Source organism: Myotis yumanensis, unplaced genomic scaffold (genome assembly GCF_028538775.1).
Source record: "Myotis yumanensis isolate MYYU_CA2020_CCGP unplaced genomic scaffold, mMyoYum1.0.hap1 SCAF_15, whole genome shotgun sequence".
Lineage (NCBI taxonomy): Eukaryota > Metazoa > Chordata > Mammalia > Chiroptera > Vespertilionidae > Myotis > Myotis yumanensis.
Window position 1 is genome coordinate 47,305,778 of NW_027223766.1, and position 18,507 is coordinate 47,324,284.

Genomic DNA, 18,507 nt, shown 5'->3' on the forward strand with positions numbered 1-18,507 from the left:
TATGCTTCATCTCTGTTGGACAAGAACCCGAGAGAAGAAAAGTCTGCACCCCGAGCCCCACGTTTCACTTGCTTCTACATTGCGGGAGAAAATAATTTAAACCATCAATCCAGTCAACTGGAGTAAGCAAAGCATGACATCCTGGGGGAGAAAGCCTCTATGCTCCAGTCCAGGGAGGGTGGCACCAGAGAGTAGCCCCCACACCAAGGGGTGGTTTCAGTCCTCCAACAGAAACCCAGCACTCTCGGAAACTTATCTGTACAGATGACAAGCCCTTGTCTATGCAGCTGCAAGAAGCATGCGTGTGTCTACATTTCTCCAAGGGAAAAGGGAAACTTCCTTTGCCACAATCCAGAGCAATCCGTCTATTTTCGCAGAGCAAAACACAAGCCTTCCAACTGAGCCTCAAGTCACAGATTCTAGGTTTGTGCATCCCGCCGAGGTCGGATGGCTTTAACAGACACGGTTGGGGAGACTCCCTCACACCTTCCCACGGTGCTGCTGTTCCAAAGGCCTTCGAGAGGACGTTGACAGGGCTGCTTCCCACGGCGGGCACGGCTGCGTGGCAGCCCCACGCGGCGTTCGCGGCTCCAGCGGGTCCAGCGCGCTGCGAGGGCCGCTTCCAGCCCGAGCCGGGAGGCGGGCGGTGCGGGCTGCTGGCCAACTGGGGATGCGAGGGCATCCGCGCGGCAGCGACCCGGCCCGGTCCAATGAACACATGGACTTTTCCTGTGAGTAAATAACCTGCCTGCTTGATTTTCATTCCCAAACGATCCCTGTTTGGTGACGTTTCGCCTGGTAGCGCCGTGGCTGCCACCGCCCCCGCGGGCCTAGCTCGCCGCGCCTCGGCTCAGCTCAGCGGGGACCCGGGAGAACAGCGACCCCCCGGGGGCGCGGGCAGCTCCCCGCTAAGGCCGGGTTCCCCTCCCGCGATCGGCGGGCGTCAGCTTGTGGGGATCGCGCTGCCTCTACCTCCTCCTCTCTGAGGTCGGAATCGGAGGAAGAGGAATCGGTGCAATTCGCAGGGAAGGGGGCCCAGAGACAGCCGACAGCCGCTATCCTACCGCCCTGGACAAATCCGTGTTTCTCTCTACCCTCTTCCCCCCGGGACCCCTAGTCATTCCTTCCCGAATTTCCTCACCAGTCTACCTTAGTGGTCGTAGCCATGGTTTTGATCAGTTTCCCCACAGTTTCAGCGATGTGTATCTCTATTCCACAATCCCACCCCACCGGCGCCTGCACCCTTTGCCAAGTGTGGGTGGCGGGGCCCCGGGTGACTGCCCTCGGGACCACCCACGCACTTCCTTCTGCGCGGCTGTTCGCAGCAGGTGCAGCGGGCGGGAGTGGGGGTCTGCGCAGAGCTGGAGCCAGGAGCCGGCAAGAGCAGGGGAGAGCGCAGACTCGGGACCTGGGAGCCTGGGGGGCGGTGTGGGAGCAGAGTCCGCGGAAAAGGGCTGAACCCCAGGCGGAGAGCCGGCGGCGATGGGGGTAGCTCTGGCTTTAAAAGGGCGGGGATGACTCTATGTATTCCTTATTTGATCCTTTGTGAACGCAAACTCCCTCCTCTCGCCCTCCCCCATCAACCCCCCACCCCCCACCCTCCACTCCCCGCTCCTTACAGGATCCAGGACTGTGGGCGGCAGGGGAGCGCTCCCTGGGATGCAGCCTCGGAGGCTCCGGCTCGCCCAGCTGTGTCTTCCCGGCGCCGGAGCCCTGACACAGCTGGATTCGCTTAGCTGCTCTGCAAGGATTCGGAGCCAATTCAGCCGCGTTTGAAAAGGTAGCAGCGCCGAGATGCCTTTTCTTTCGTTCTTCTTCTTCTTCTTATTATTATTATTGTGCAATAAGCTGTCGTTTTGGCTTGGAGGGTCAGAGAAGAATCCACGACCTCGTTACTGTGTTTAATCTAGGAATTTCAAGTGGGGTTTCTCAGAATTTAAATGTGGTTCACCGAGTTGGTAATCAAGGTGGCAGAGTCTTCCAACATAGACCCTTTCCGTTTTATGTAATGAGAGACCCAAAGAAGCTCGGGCTTTTCTGTGATGCATAATCTGTATTCATTCCCTCTCTCCTCTCTCTCTCTGTCTCTTTCTCTCGCTCTCTCGCTCTCCCCCTCTCTCCTTCTCTTCCCCTCCTCCCGCCCCTCTCTCCTTCATTTGTATCATTGGGAAACTCGTCCAGAGCCACTGAAAAGTCAGGAAAGGTTGAAATCGGATTTTCCATGGATTCCTACTTGCAACGTCAAATAATATCGGGAAACATCGCCACCAAACAAGGATGAGGATATTATTGTGGAGAAGCAATTAACCCCTCCCCAAATACAAGGCGCCCGGGGAAAGGTGAGGCCGGAAGGCAAGGAAGCCCTTTGGAGGAGAGCGATCTGGGGAGCGGCTGCAGGTGGGCTCCCAGCCCCCGAGCTTCAGTACCGGAGGGGATGGACAGCGTCTCCAGCCTGGGCTGCAGCCACCGGGACCGAACTGCGCCGCCGCGGCCCCTGCTGCTGTCCTTGCCTCCGCCGGCAGCGGGGCTGCCTGCTCCTCGCATCTGAAAGGCGGCGCCTCCCGGTAACCCCTCGTCTCCCCTTTCCTTCTAAGTAGAGGAAAAACAACAACGCTTCTTACCCACCTGCTACAGCGACCATTCGGGGCTCGGAGGAGTGCTCTTGTTGCACAGGTTCAACTCTCGGCAGCAACTTCAAAAATAATTTTCCGTGGGGGCCTGGGAGACATGCAAACAGAGGAGTGAAGTCCAAGTTCTTTGAGGCTCTGGGAAGTCATGGGCTCTGCAGTGAGGATCGAGGTGCTCAAAGGCCCCCACTTTTTGGAATAAACAATGCTCACGAGAGAAGGCCCCTGTTTTGGGATATACTGGTAGCTTTGTGAGAGGAGGTTCCAGAACTATTCAGAATCCTACGTTAGAGAAACGAACAGGCATCTAATTCTTTCACTGGGCAGGTAAGTGATAAGACTTTTTTTTCTGTTTGTTTACAACCCTACTTTTTCAAGAATTTCGCAGAAAGAGATATACAGTATTATTTTTCCTTGTGGATGAAGTAGATAAACAATTTGATTTTTAAATAATTGTTCCTGCATCATGATCTTTGGAAATCTCTTGCCTAATAATCTAGTTGAGTATTTTTATTGTTGAATATTTTATTTCTCTGAAGTCCCTTATATGACAAGAATATTAAAGAATTTATATTGGGTTATATAATTACAGCAAAGTCTTTCTTGGGTATTTTTATATTGCTGGCCTAACATACTTTTAAATTTATGTATGGATTGGTTTTCCAAAATCTGGACTTTCATTAAGAGGGTTGTTTTTTTTATCTTATACTTGCAGTTTAAAGTGATCTTGTCTGTGTTACATGGTATGAAAAATTCAAAAAGTATCAAGTAGAGATTGTTTAACCACTTCATCTATTATATTTTAGATGATTATAATTTGCCAAACAATGCACAGGAACAAACACATGTATGCATACACACCTGATTCTTCTTTCCACCTGAACACCCAAGTACTAGTATACCTGCACCTGTAGAATCTTAACTAAAAAATACACACATTTTTACTTAGTGTGGTCTTTCCTGCCTTTTAAAGCTTAAGACTGCTTGTGGGGTTTAAAATGCATTTGCCAGAAAGCAGAAAGTGAGAAGCTTTAGTGTGCCTTTTAAATATATATATATACATACATACATACATACATACACACACTAGAGGCCCGGTGCATGAAAATTCGTGCACTTGAGATGGGGGGGGGGGGGGTCCCTCAGCCCGCCTGCACCCTCTCGAAGTCCAGAACCTTTCTGAGGATGTCTGACTGACAGCTTAAGCCGCAGTTGGACATCCTTAGCACTGCCTGCTGTGGAGGCAGAAGAGACTCCCGCCACCACTGCTGCGCTTGAAACCATCAGCCCAGCCTGTGGCTGAGCAGAGCTCCCCCTGTGGGAGCGCACTGACCACCAGGGGGCAGCTCCTGCATTGAGCATCTGCCCATTGGTGGTCAGTGCGCGTCATAGCGATCGGTCGTTCCTGGTTGCTCTGCCATTAGGGTCAATTTGCATATTATCCTTTTATTATATAGGATATATATATATATATGTATATGTATATATATACCCACACACACACACATACACACACACACATATATACATATATAATGATTTCAGAGAGAAAGGGAAAGGGAGTGAGAGATAGAAAAATCAATGATGAGAGAGAATCATTGATTGGCTGCCTCCAGCACGCCCCCTACTGGGGATCAAGCCAGCTACTAGGGCATGTGCCCTTTTCCAGAATCAAACCCAGGACCCTTCAGTCTGCAGGCTGACACTTTATCCACGGAGCCAAACCAGCTAGGGCTTTAGTGTGCCTTTTTGGAGAGCTGGGTTTTTATAGCATTCTGACTTAGTTCTATAAAATAAACCTGTCACTAAAATCCAGAAAAGTGATAGAGGAAAATAGGTTCTTGACAGACCATAAACTTTAAAGTGTTCATTAAATCTGTTTTTGTTGATTCTTATTTCTGGAGTCTTCCCCTAGAGCTTTAAAACTACCATCTTTCATAGTGACCTTGATGAAAAGGACTTTAATGAAAAGGACTCATTTAGGTAAAAGAAGTTACACAGATTTATAGCGTTCGCCTGACACTTCACTAAGGGCTCCATCAATTCCAGTGCACACATTCAGTTCTGTGGAGAGTGCTGACTTGCAAGGCTGGACTTTCACAGTCATGGAAGCACATATGATGCTATATGCATAACCAACACTGTGGAAAGAGTTTGCCCCTCTGAAAAACTACAGTTCCTTAGTTTTTTCTTTTAATTTGTAGGTCACATCTAAACGATAATGAAGTACTCCTAATACATACCCATACATACATACCTTCCTTCTCAGTTTCAGCACAGAAATCCCGAGCCAGGAAAGATGGTATTTGTTGGTAGATTGATGGGCCCTTGTTTTGAATTGGCCGAGAGTAGCAATTACACTCGGAGGGAAGAAAATCCTTCTTCACTGGCACTTACCATTTACCACGAGCCTGCTCGTTTAGCAGAAAGGGAGCCGGGACATCTGTGTCATTGAGCTGCTTGGGGATTGTATTGCTGTTTATAGGTCAGAAATGACCATCGCCCTAGCCAGTCCGGCTCAGTGGAAACAGCATTGGCCTGCAGACTGAAGGGTCCCAGGTTCGATTCCAGTCAAGGACACATGCCCAGGTTGCAGGCTCAATCCCCAGGGAGGGGCCATGAGGGAGGCAACCGATCAATGATTCTCTCTCATCGTTGATGTTTCTATCTTTCCCTCCTTCTTTCTTCCTCTCTGAAATAAATAAAAATAAAAGAGAAATGACCATCATCTGAGGATTTGGATTCCTTCCTAGGAGACCTACGATGTGCTCCTAACACAACATGATTTTCTTTTTCTCTAACCTGAGAGATGTGAAAGTGAAACTGCCTCATGAAATAATTAATGATGCTTTAAGAAATGTATGGTATATTGTTAGGCTGATATTTTGGTCATCAATTAACGTAAACTCTCGTGGCTGGCACCTCATAAAAATGAAAGCAGAAAATGAATTTTAGGAAGCATCCTGTGGGTATGTGGCCATGGTTACCCTCTAGTCAGCAGCGGTTCTCAGCCTGTGGGTCGCGACCCCTTTGGCAGTCCAATGACCCTTTCACAGGGGTCACCTAAGACCATCCTGCATATCAGATATTTACATGACGATTCATAACAGTAGCAACATTACAGTGATGAAGTAGCAACGAAAATAATGTTATAGTTGGGTCACTACATGAGGAACTGTATTTAAAGGGCCAGAAGGTTGAGAACCACTACTCTAGTGGTACAGAGGGCAGGCTCCCCTTATGTGTGCGTGAAACGGCACAAAGTAAAAGTTATCTTTGCCTAAATCCTTTGGAGATTTAGTTATAGAAATTAATAACTCGAATTCAGCCTTCCAAGCTCAGGCAAAGTGCACGGAAGCTCATAACAATCATTATGTTTGCAGAAATGTCATTCCCATCGAGATAGAGTTTGGTAAATCAATTTAATGCCCACCTAGATGCTAATTCTAAGTGCTTCCTCCCCAAGAAGAGTGGGTGTTAATGTTAGCAAACCTTTTTTTTGCACACAATCACTTGTGTTTAAAGTTAAATCAATGCTTTATTCTAGGATATTCAGATCCCAGTAAAGGAAACTGCTTGATAGTTATTTTGGCCCATTAGGGAAAACGAACCATTGAGGTCTGCAGAGAACTAGACACAGTAATTCAGCATCCCCTACCTGGGTGAGGGCAGTGGTGGTGCTGACACTGCTTTGTTGGTAAAAGGTTGTTGACCTTTGCTTACATTTGAGACGCAAAGGAGAAAAGTGACATAGGATTGCATAAACAGGAAATGTAAAGTGTATATAGGACCAGAGGATAATCAGAAATGAGCCCTGGCATCCGTCCAATTGATTTTATTTATTTTTTTTGACAAGAAATGGTGTGTGGCAAGTGGGACAGGGAGTTCTGGCCTGAATCTTTAAATTATAAAATATTATAAAAACAACCTCTTGTTTAACGTTTTGTGTAGATCATCTGAATATTAACTGGGTATTTCTAATGTCATTACTGATACCTACAGATCATATTGGATTTCAATGTCCAGAGTTTGCCTTAGAAATTTTGGGGTGATTTGAATCAAGGTATGTGTATATCAAAAAATATAAAAGTATGAGATGATAATTACTAGAATTGAAGAAGGCCTTCAGGAACTGACTTTTATTTTTGTGTCATTTTAAAGATGTAAATTCCAGGCAAGCAACTGCTTATTCACCCAATTCTAACAAGCAAGGTAAAGCTACTAGTGAAGAAGAGTATGTTGTAACCTGGAAATGATTTTTTTTTTTTAAATATATTTTATTGATTTTTTACAGAGAGGAAGGGAGAGAGATAGAGAGTTAGAAACATCGATGAGAGAGAAACATCGATCAGCTGCCTCCTGCACATCTCCCACTGGGGATGTGCCCGCAACCCAGGTACATGCCCTTGACCGGAATCGAACCTGGGACCTTTCAGTCCGCAGGCCGACGCTCTATCCACTGAGCCAAACCGGTTTCGGCAGGAAATGATTTTTTATAGTCATCTCAGCTCCCCAGAAACCTGTACAATGAGTCATAGAATAGCACTCAAATGCTATTCTTATTTACTATTTTCTTCCTGTTTAGTGTTGGTGAATGAGTTATACAGGGGGTGTGCTCAAAGAGACGACATGCTGCGGTGTAAAATATGTTACCTAGCATGATGTAGCAGAACGAGTGCTGTTTGACAGTCCAAAGATTAGGATTCTTGAATGCTTGTCATTAGATCTTAGGCAAGTCACTGGACCCAATAAACTTAACTTTTCTTCTGTAAAAGGGGATACTGTCCGTACAGTACAGGGGATACTGTACGGATTAAGGTACAATTCTAATATGACATCTAAATCTTTGTGGGATGAATGTGCAAATGCCTATTGTGTGAAATATTGGAAAGTCCCAATAGAATGCTTTTGAGAGTGTTTTGGAAATGGAAGTGCTAGATCTTTAAGTTATAAGTAATCTTTAGTAGCATTCATTTATTCCCTCCTCAAAAACCTCCCTACTGATTACAATATGTGGGCATGCCTCTTCTATTTAAGAACTCTCAGTATAGATAATATGTTTTCTGTGCTAATTCAGCATCAATTTTCTTATATCTCTTAGTGGATTACATATTTTAATGCAGGTAGAAGCTGGTTTAAGAATATTTATTATTGCCCTGCCGGTGTGGCTCAGTGGTTGAGCATCAACCCTTGAACCAGGAGGCCACGGTTTGATTTCCCGTAAGGGCACATGCCTGGGTTGCAGGCTTAATCCATAGTAGGGGGCTTGCAGGAGGCAGCCAATCAATGATTCTCTCTCTCTCTCCTTCTCCCTTCTTCTCTTCTACCAGTTACATTATTTGGGGGAATACTGTCAAAAATACTGACAACTGCTAAAGATTTTAAAAGAAATTGTTGTGAGAAATAAGCAGCTCTATTACACACACTTTAATTATTTGTGTGAAAATTAAATTTCTTGAAATTTTATCCAAATTTTATTTTTTCTGAACTTGTTTTCTTGCACATGCATAAAAGAAGTATAATCATAGAATAAATGATTGAATGAAGCCTAGAAATCATTTACATTATTTACACAAGCATTGAAAACCCCCAATAGGCTATTTTTTCCCCCCTGAACAGAATTAACAAATCTCAAAATGAAGGCAGTTTCTTCTCTCATTGTGTAGTTCCGGAATATTTTCATAAGAACCTTACTTCAATGTGCTGAGCTGAGCCAAATCGTTGTGCTTTTACAGGTTTATCAAGGATACTTATTAAGAGATTGAACCCTATGAGCAAGATGGCACTCAAATAAATAGAAGTTCTGAGCATCAATCTAAAACTATAACTATTTTTAATGAGCACAAAGACTGAACACTTGGAACAAGGCTGACATGTGGCCAAAAAAATATTTGGCATCTGATGAATTACTTCACATTTCTTTTTGTAAGGAATAAAAGCATTCTGGCTTCTAACAAAGAGTTTGTGAGTGTGTGGCAGTATTTTGAACAAGGAGATCATTTATAAATGCAGTCTTTATATTTAGAAAATGATTACGGGATGCAGCTGCAGGTTTTAATGACTTTTAATAAAGCACGTTATAAAGTGAGTTAGCAATGAATGTTTAACAGATGATGCTAATTAAACACATTACAGAACATCATTACATCTACATGTTAAATTGTTAAAGCAATATATATGTTTCTATAATACCAGGGGTTTTGAAATTTTCGAGGGTATTTTGAAAGGAAGTTCAAGGCAGGTTAAATTTTAATGAATGGGATTAGTGTATCTACTAGCTCCGGGAAACCAATAAAATTTTATTTATTTAAGTAATAAAGAAGCTGAAAGCTCTTTCAATTTATACAGTATATAGAATTATAAAACAAGATTCATGTATTAACATATGAAGATACATTTCAACCATTTTAAATTCTTAAGTCTTTCATAAATAAAAGTAAATTTTACTTTGTAGAAAAAAATAGTTTGTTAGAAATAATCTGAGTTCAATACTTGCTTTGCTGGCATTGCCAGAACTCAGTCATAAACTAAATTTCAAGTCAAGTGGTCAGAATACTGATGAACAGAAGCAAACACAACTCATAACTCACCATGTCTGTTTGTATAAGTAGGCTACCTCAGCATGCAGAATGTTACAGTTTAGATTACTTTCCCCCCTCCCTCCACTATAAATTACTTTTAAAGACTAAGCTTGGCCTCTGATCTCAAGAAGGTTGGCGTCTATTAAGACAAAGCAAGGATATTTAGAATCACAAGGTAGAGTTGGAAATGTAGTCACAGATTATCAGGTTAGGAAATTGACTCTGAGAAAATTTCTGAAATTTGTTAAAAGATTCAAATTTAGTTTATGACATAGTTGAAATAGAGCTGTAAATTATGGTTTAATCAGTGATGATACTCCAAGAACAGTAAAGCATAACTGAATACTGTTCAATGAATATCTCTTTATGGATCCATAGTTCAGGTTAAACTAGTAACCTAGGATGTGGAGAAGGTAGAGAAGTGGTAAGTTCTAAGTCTTCCCGAATTTCAAGCAAATGAGATTGAATGTCCATCTTAGATGCAGCTAGGGATAACAAGGTTGTTGTTGTTGTTTTTTAACTTTATATTTGTTTTTAAATATAGACTCGAAAGAAGTTCAGAGATTCTTTATTTTTTTAAAAAAATTTATGTTTATTTGTCGATAGTACTACAGATGTCTCCATTTCCCCTCCCCGCATTGACCTCCTCCCTCCCTCCCTCTCCGCGCCGCCCCCCCCACTTCCGCCAGGCCGACTGCGCTAACATGAAGCCTTCACTCAACCTCCCCAATGGTAACATCTTACATAATTACCATACAGCAATATAACCAGGAATTTCTATTGGCACATTGTCAAATAGATTATAAATCTTACTAAGAGTTCTTCAGTTTTTAAAAAATATATTTTATTAATATTTTGCAGAGAGGAAGGGAGAGGGATAGAGAGTTAGAAACATCGATCAGCTGCCTCCTGCACACCTCCTACTGAGGATGTGCCCGCAACCAAGGTACATGCCTTGACTGGAATCGAACCTGGGACCCTTCAGTCTGCAGGCCGACGCTCTATCCACTGAGCCAAACCGGTTAGGGCAGGGTTCTTCAGTTTTTATCTGAAGTCATATGTGTATGTCATTTTATGTACTTTATGCCATGTATACATTTGCCATCACAATTAAGATAGAGAATAGTTTTATCACCACAATAGACTTCCTTGTTCTGACTCTTAATAGTGTGGTCTACTCCCCAATTTCCTGGAAAACACAAATCTCTTCTCCATCTCTAGAGTTCTGTTATTTTGAGATTGTTCTTTAAACAGATTCATACAGTATATAATCTTTTGAGATTGACTTTTGTTTTCCCATACAACACAAGGCCTTTGAGACGCATCAGCATTGTTGCATGTGCCAGAAGGTTCTTTTCATTGTTGGACAGTATTGCATGATGTGAGTGTACTGTTTTGTGGGCTTATCTAACAAAATTGAAGGACATTTGGGTTGTTTCCAGTTCGGGGCTACTCTGAATAATGGTGTTTTGAACATTCACATCTAGGTAGTTTGTTATGAGGTACTAGATAACCAGAATATTTCCCTATAAATGCACCTGTACACTGAACAGCAAAGGGCAATAAAACAAAGGATTTTGGACAAGTAATAATCGTTTTAAACTCTGGCATTCCAATAATGAAGATTGTTTTATACCATTTACTTTTGCTCTAAGAGCACTAGGTACACAACAAAACTTTTCTAAGAATTAAGGCAAAAGTTTAAACAATTCAATAAGCTCCCACACAATTATTGATTTTTCTAAGAAGACATTTCAGTTAATGCTCTGGCCGGGAATTGAACCATGACCTCCTGGTTCATAGGTCAACGCTCAACCACTGAGCCACGCCGGCTGGGCTGTTGAGCACCTTTTGATGGTTATTGGCTTCTTCAGATAAATGTCTATAAATTTGGGGGGGGGGGCATTTTTAAGTAGGATGTTTGTCTTTTTGTTAATGAGTTGTAAGAGTTCTCAATAAATTTTGTGTACTAGAACTTTATCAGATACATGATTTGAAAATATCTTCTTCCATTATATGGGTTTATTTTGTGTGTGTGTTTTCTTCATTTTGTTGTTGATAATGTCCTCTGAAGCACAAAAAATTTTGAATAAAGTCCAATTTATCTATTGTATGTTTTTTATTGTTGCATGTGATGGTGGTGCCATAAATAAGAGACCACTGCCTAACCCAAGATAACAAGATTCCTATCTATGTTTTGCTCCATTAGTTGTATAGTTTTCATTCTTACATTTAGGTATTTGATCTATTTTGAGAAAATTTCTGTATATGCTGTGTTGTACGGGCCACTGTCATTCTTCCTCATGTAGATAACCAGTTGTCCCAGCACCATTTCTTGAAGAAAGTATTCTTTTGTCATTTAATCATCTTGGCACGTTGTTTAAAATCATTGGCCATAGATGTAAAGATTTGTTTTGATGCTGTCCATTTTATTCATTGATCTAGATGTCTGTTCTCATCCCATTACTAAACAGTTTTATCACTGCATTTTGAAATGGGAAAGTATGGGGGCCATTAACAGAGCTGGTCCAAATTTAAAAATAAATTTGAAAATTGATTTACATAAAAGAAATGTTTTCTTTTATTTTAATATATGGTACCTTCCTATTATTTGCCTTGAAAATTCAGTGTGCTGAAACTATCACAGTCACTTTTGCTACAGTGTCCCTGTTTTTACTGAGTCGATTTTATAGTGAACTGAATAATCTTTTAAGAACTATTATGCAACTTGCAGTTTTAGAGAATTGTAGATGTATCATTCACAGTTTGGTAATTAAAATATAAAATGCAGAATTGGTTCAAGTGTTCATATCTTTTGTCTTGTTAATCCGCACCCAAGGATATTTTTCCATTGATTTTTAGAGAGAGTGGAAGGCAGGGGGAGAGAGTGGAAGGGAGGAAGAGAGAGTGGAAGGGAGGAAGAGAGAGAGAAACATCCATGATGGATGTAATAGAGACACATCAATTGGTTGCCTTTCACACAAGCGTCCCAACCAGGGCTGGAATAGAGCCTGCAATCCTGGTATGTGCCCTTGACCAGACTTGAACCCAGGACCCTTCAGTTGCTGGCCAATAATCTTTCCCCTGAGCCAAACTGGCCAGGGCCAAGTGTTCAGTATCTTGATTTTGGTGAGAGTTTTAAATTGTACCCTTTAAATATGTGCACTGTGTTAAATATCAATTAGCTTCACTAAAGCTGTTATAAAAATTAATTCCATTTGCTTCTCTGTACTTTTTAGAGATGAGACTACCAGAGCATTTAAAATAACCTATGTGGCTAGTATTACATTTCTATTTGAAAATGCTAATCTAGATCTAACTGCCATTTTTCAGGAAACATGGAGGACAAAAGTATGTTAGCACAACTAGGATTCGATCATCTGTATTCAGAATGTGGAGCGTTTAGGACAATGACTAGGCTTTTTCCAGAAGCATATGGCAAGAGAAACTATAATTACAAAGGGACATAAGAAAAATAGCAACCCAGTGCAACATGTGACTTTCTTTGATTTTACCGTTCTCTTTGTTTAGCTCTCTTGAAGACACTGTGTTCTCTCTCTCTCCCGCCCACCTTCTTTTAGTACCTCCTTCTCTCATTTTAGTTTCCTCTATGAAACATTACTCCAGTCAGGCCCAGGAGCTTGTAATTTGGGTAGAGTCATTGGCTTTGTTTCTCTGCTTCCTGTTTAATACTCTATCAGTAATGTCTGAAATTCTGCCTTCAGTTTAGCTCTGCCTTTGCCTTCTCCCCTCCATGGCAATGCTAGCAGCCTCCTAATGGGTCCCCGGACTTCTTTTCTATCCATGACATTCTTAGGTTTATTTTCCAAAACACAAATCCCAATCTTTACATGCCCTTAACGACTAACCTTGGTTGGCTGTTCATAACTGACAGGCTAACTCCTTGGCATCCTTTGCCATGCTGTTTGCAAGCTGAGCCCGTCTGGCTCTACAATCTTATGTATAATCATTCTCCATGATATGTTCCAAAGCAACAATATCAACTCAGCATGTGCTAAGCACTTTGCATGTCATATCTAATTTCATCTGTACGAGAATCCTGAAAGGTAGATAATTATAATCTCCACTTTATACATGGAGAAACATGACACGTGTTTATTAAATTGGATACTCAAGATGAAAATCTTGGCTACATAGTCAGGATTCACATGAACTGCTGTGCTAATCTGCCAGTCCCTAACATTTAATGGAATTCCTCCCTCTCGTTCTCCCTTCCTTCTGTTACGCTCTTGGACTTCATGACAGGAAATTAATTCATGATACTACTTCCTACCAGTCAGTATCCCGACAGGAAGCTAGATAACTGAAATAGGTAATTTGAAGAAAGTTTAAGAAAAAAATCTTATATACAAAGTCTGGGTGAGATATGGAAAAACAACAAGAACTTGTAGTTTCCCACTGGAAGGCATCTGAAGGGGCAGGTTGTAGATGGGAGCACTCACCTTGTCCCAGAGATGGTGATTTTATACAGAGAGCTGCCTGCCAGGACTTGTGTGTCCCCAGAGAGGAATTTAGCCACCCCACGGACTTCGTAATCAGGGCACATGAGATATTTGAGATATTTCTTAAACCTTAACTCTCAAGCTACTCAACAATTACTTTCTTATTCCTCAATCATCTACTGAATAGTTTAGTTTGAGTGTTGTACTTGAATCTCCTTAAGTACTCCTTATATTTTTGGTTCAAATGCCCTCCATCTCCTCTAACAGCTGTAATTTGGTAAAACCCCATTTTGTTAAAAAATTTTCCTCCCTCTAGATTTTTATTGGATTCTGCTATTCATGATAGGCTCTTAAAGCTCAGTTCTGCCTGTTAAGCAAAACCAATAAAAATGATGGAGCTCCTCTAGGCCAGAAGGTTGTCAGTCTTTTGTTGAAACATTAAAGAAGCCATTGTCTGCACAGTTGCCTTAACTACAAATTCTGAAGTACTCCCAGGCTCTGGGGATAGAGGAGACCGTTTCATTAAAAGTTCCAGAGCCTCCCCTAGCCAGTTTGGCTCAGTGGATAGAGCATAGGCCTGCAGACTTAGGGCCCCAGGTTCGATTCCAGTCAAGGGCACATGCCCAGGTGGCAGGCTCGATCCCCAGTAGGGGGCATGCAGTGATTCTCATTATTGATGTTTCTCTCTCTCCCTCTCTCTTCCTCTCTGAAATAAAAATATATGTAAAGCTGAAAAAAAGAAGTTCCAGTGCCTCTGAGAACCATACTCTTCACATTATAAGTGGACTGATTCTCACTCCTTGGCTTTCACTCTCTGGTCCCAAAGCTTTCCCAGGCCAGGTAGAAAAAAATCCTGCGCTTGTCCTTATTCCAGACGCCATTAACATTTAAAGCCACAGTCTCTAGGTCTGATGCTTTTAGAAGCTGCTCTTCCTAGGACAGGGCTGGGGGTTGGTTTGTGGTTGGTGAGGAAGCCAGTTGGCATTGCTGTTCACCGGAGTTGCTAATGGGTCCTTTGAAATGGTAGGTCACATTTATATGAAAATAGATCAAGAATCAATGTCATCGTTGCCCTAGCTGGTTTGGCTCAGTGGATAGAGCGTCAGCCTGTGGACTGAAGGGTCCCAAGTTCGATTCTGTTTAGGGGCACATGCCTGGGTTGCGGGCTCATTCCCCAGTAGGGGGCATGCAGGAGGCAGCCAATCAATGATTCTCTCCCATCGATGTTTCTCTCTCTCCCTCTCCCTTCCTCTCTGAAATCAATAAAAATGTATTTTTTAAAAAATCGCCCTAACCGGTTTGACTCAGTGGATAGAGTGTTGGCCTGCAGACGGAAGGGTCCCAGGTTCAATTCTGGTCAAGGGCATGTACCTTGGTTGCGGGCACATCCCCAGTGGGAAGTTTGCAAAAGGCAGCTGATCAATGTTTCTCTCTCATGGATGTTTCTAACTCTCTATCCCTCTCCCTTCCTCTCTGTAAAAAATCAATAAAATATATTTTTTTAAAAAGTGGATTTATAGAAAAAAAAAGAATCAATGTCATCATGCTGTGGGGGAGGGGAAGGAAGGTACTGTGAAACTATTTCCACACGCAACAAGGGTGATTTACAGCTTAATTGCAAATTAATAATGAATACTCAATCCTTAAAAAAACAAAAGAAACTCAATCCTGTGTGTTGGATTAAATGTAACTCAGCCCTTATGCCTAATCTGTAATTCCCTGGTCTTGTCAAGAGAAGACCACTGTCTTTTTCTTTTCTTATGGGCATGAAGCTCACCTCATGAGATCTTAATTGTTATTTAGTTATTGTATGAATACATGTGGTATCAGTTGGGACAAACATTCAGTTTTTTTTTGTTTGTTTTTTTAAAATATATTTTATTGATTTTTTACAGAGAGGAAGGGAGAGAGATAGAGAGTTAGAAACATCGATGAGAGAGAAACATCGACCAGCTGCCTCCTGCACATCTCCCACTGGGGATGTGCCCGCAACCCAGGTACATGCCCTTGACCGGAATCGAACCTGGGACCTTTCAGTCCGCAGGCCGACGCTCTATCCACTGAGCCAAACCGGTTTCGGCAACATTCAGTTTTTTTAAAAAAAAATGAGCATTACATGTAACAGATGGACTTATTGGATGTCTATGATTTTTGTGTTTTTCAGTTGTGACAAGGAGATCTAAATTGCATATACTCATAGGTAACTTGTATAGTCTAAGAATGCCATAGTTCCAAAAGCTTGAGGGTGTACTTGTTAATGTACCCTTTTGGGTTAATTGAGCTATCTTATCTACTAATGTTTTTATGGGTATAATTATCACTGATGTAATCATTAATTCTCAAGCATGTTTCAGTTACTATGGGAACATGTGACCTTGAATGAAAGTTCAGAGGACAACTAGTTTCATTGAATATTTATGACTGTTCCTCTCTAAGTAAATCTTAAGTGTTAGCTGCTTCACTTCTATTAAAGCTAAAGTTAAGCATATTATTGACCATCTGAAATGTCCCATACATATAATGGATAAAATAAACAACTTATTTCCAGTTTAAATCATAATTGTAAAGGTTTTGACAAGTGCTGTTTGCATTGAATATTCTATTCCTCTTTCAGTTTCTACTGGCACTACAATTTAGGCTATTTACTTTTTTCTTTTTCAAATGAAGTCAAGAATTCAGGGGCAATGCTATTTTTATTTTATTGTTGTTGTTTTTTTGCCAATCAAGTAAAAGACAACTTATTAATATCTCAGTATTTGTTTCATGAAAAGCATATACTTTTCTTTCTCAAAATGATAAATTTAGTCATGAAGTAAGTATCTGGGCAGTTGGTTGTGATTGGCATGTAGAAAACTGTCAAGTTTCACCTTCACCATCTGCCAAATGTAGGCTATACTAAATGCTGCCTAGGTTTCCTTCATTTCTCAAAGCTCTGAGATGTGAATTTCTCCCAGAATTGCAAAAAGTAGTGTCACTGTTTTAAAACTACATTTCTTCCCTTACAAGGTGCTCATATCACACTTTTTTCCCAGTTTAAAATGATATAAATCTGCTCTCTAGACAATACCAAAGCTATTTTTCTTTAGTTATTCATAAAACCCTTATCATCTTAGTGTTGGCAGGTAATATTGACTTTATTCTAACACTTTCATTTTTGGGGACAGTGAAATTTGGACCAAGAAAGATATGTCTTTGCTCTAATTTTACACAGTAATTAGTGGTCAAAGTGAGAATGAAAATTAGGTTTGCTGACATCTAATTCATCATACTATTATGGCACAGCAAATACTTCAAAGATGAAAGCAGTGAAGTTTTACCAGTGAAAGCAAATATAATCAGTGAGCTTAGAAATAAAAAACTAAGTGTCATTAACTGAATGCATACTATACTCAGGTGTTTTTTTTTCTTTTTTTTAAAATATATTTTATTGATTTTTTTACAGAGAGGAAGGGAGAGGGATAGAGAGTTAGAAACATCAATGAGAAACATCGATCAGCTGCCTCCTGCACACCCCCTACTGGGGATGTGCCCGCAACCAGGGTACATGCCCTTGACCGGAATCGAACCTGGGACCCTTCAGTCTGCAGGCCGATGCTCTATCCACTAAACCAAACCGGTTAGGGCTATACCCAGGTTTTAAATAAAAAATCTAAATGAGTCCTCGGAACCCCATTTTACTTTGATACTACTGAAGCACAGAGAGAGTATACCACGGCCACGGTCACATGATCAGGAAGTGGCAACACTATTATTAGAAAGTGTAAATCTTTTTAATACCCATTTAATTATTTGAGAGACAATCTGTGAACATAGGGAGTGGCAAGTATAGTCACCAGCATATATATATGAAAAAATATATATATAAAGAACAGACATAGCCCCTCTTTTCACAGGGCATCTGAAGAAAGGCAGTAGCCAGATCATGAGAAATTCTATAAGATAAACATTTTGGTACTATTATATCCAATAATGCAAATGTCTGATGAGAATGTGAGAAAACCACCTTTGGGATGAAAATGGAAGAGAAGGAATCAGTTCAACACAAAAACAGTGGGAGAGGCATTCCACACAGGAGAAAGTATTCACACCTCGTTGTGGAAATGGGAAAAGATCTTGGCCTGTTCAACAAATTAGAGTAAGCTGGAGCTTAAGAATGAGGTACCATAGTTTAGAATAAGGCGGAGAGTTAGGCAGGTGAGTGGCAGGATGTGCCCTTTGTTGTTATTGTTGTTATGTTTATTGATGAATATCAAGGGATACTTGAAAGAACGAGGCACAGTTTGATGCCAGTGTAGTGGTCTAGGTCACACACTATGTGGCTTGAATGAGGATCATAAAACTTATGTTTAGACAGATTTGGAATGTGTTACTGAGTTGAATTTATAAGTCTTGTTGATAGATTTTATTTGATGGGTGATAATAAAGAATGAATCAAGGAGATGCTCCTAGGTTCTTTACTTGGCCAACTAGGTGGGCGGGTCCAATTTACTGAAATGGAGGTAATTTGGTTAGAAATAAGTTTTGGTCGGTGGGGTAGGTGGAAATCAAGTGTTCAGTATCAAGCATGTTCATGTTGATGAAATTGTTACCTGCCAGATAGAGATGCCAATAAGTAAGTGGCTATCAAAATCTGGAGCTCAGAGCAGTCTGAATTGAATGTGTACATTTAGAAGGTTATCGATGAGAGTTATAGTCACAAGAATGAATGAAACCAAGAGAGCCAATGAGAAGAAAGGCTAGGAAAGAGCTTGAAAAACTCCAACATATCTTTCCATCAAGGAAGATAGAGGAGACTCTGTCAGGGTTCCAACAGGAAACAATGGCATGCCGAATTAG

At 41.3% G+C, this 18,507-nt stretch overlaps 1 protein-coding gene across 7 annotated transcripts in view; it reads left to right on the forward strand.

Annotated features, from left to right (window-relative positions):
- SNTG1 (syntrophin gamma 1) overlaps positions 1 to 18,507 on the forward strand; it is a 121,334-nt gene that overhangs the window by 5,029 nt on the left and 97,798 nt on the right. For 5 of the 7 annotated variants that reach the window (XR_011468242.1, XM_070392301.1, XM_070392299.1 and 2 more), the window contains exons 1-3: positions 660 to 731; positions 1,622 to 1,780; positions 2,182 to 2,954. The exons of 1 other annotated variant lie outside the window; for it this stretch is intronic. The gene's annotated coding sequence lies outside the window, so the exon portion shown is untranslated. Of the gene's footprint in view, positions 1 to 659; positions 732 to 1,621; positions 1,781 to 2,181; positions 2,955 to 18,507 lie in introns of those variants that run through there. One more of the 7 variants, XM_070392300.1, reaches the window with a different exon arrangement.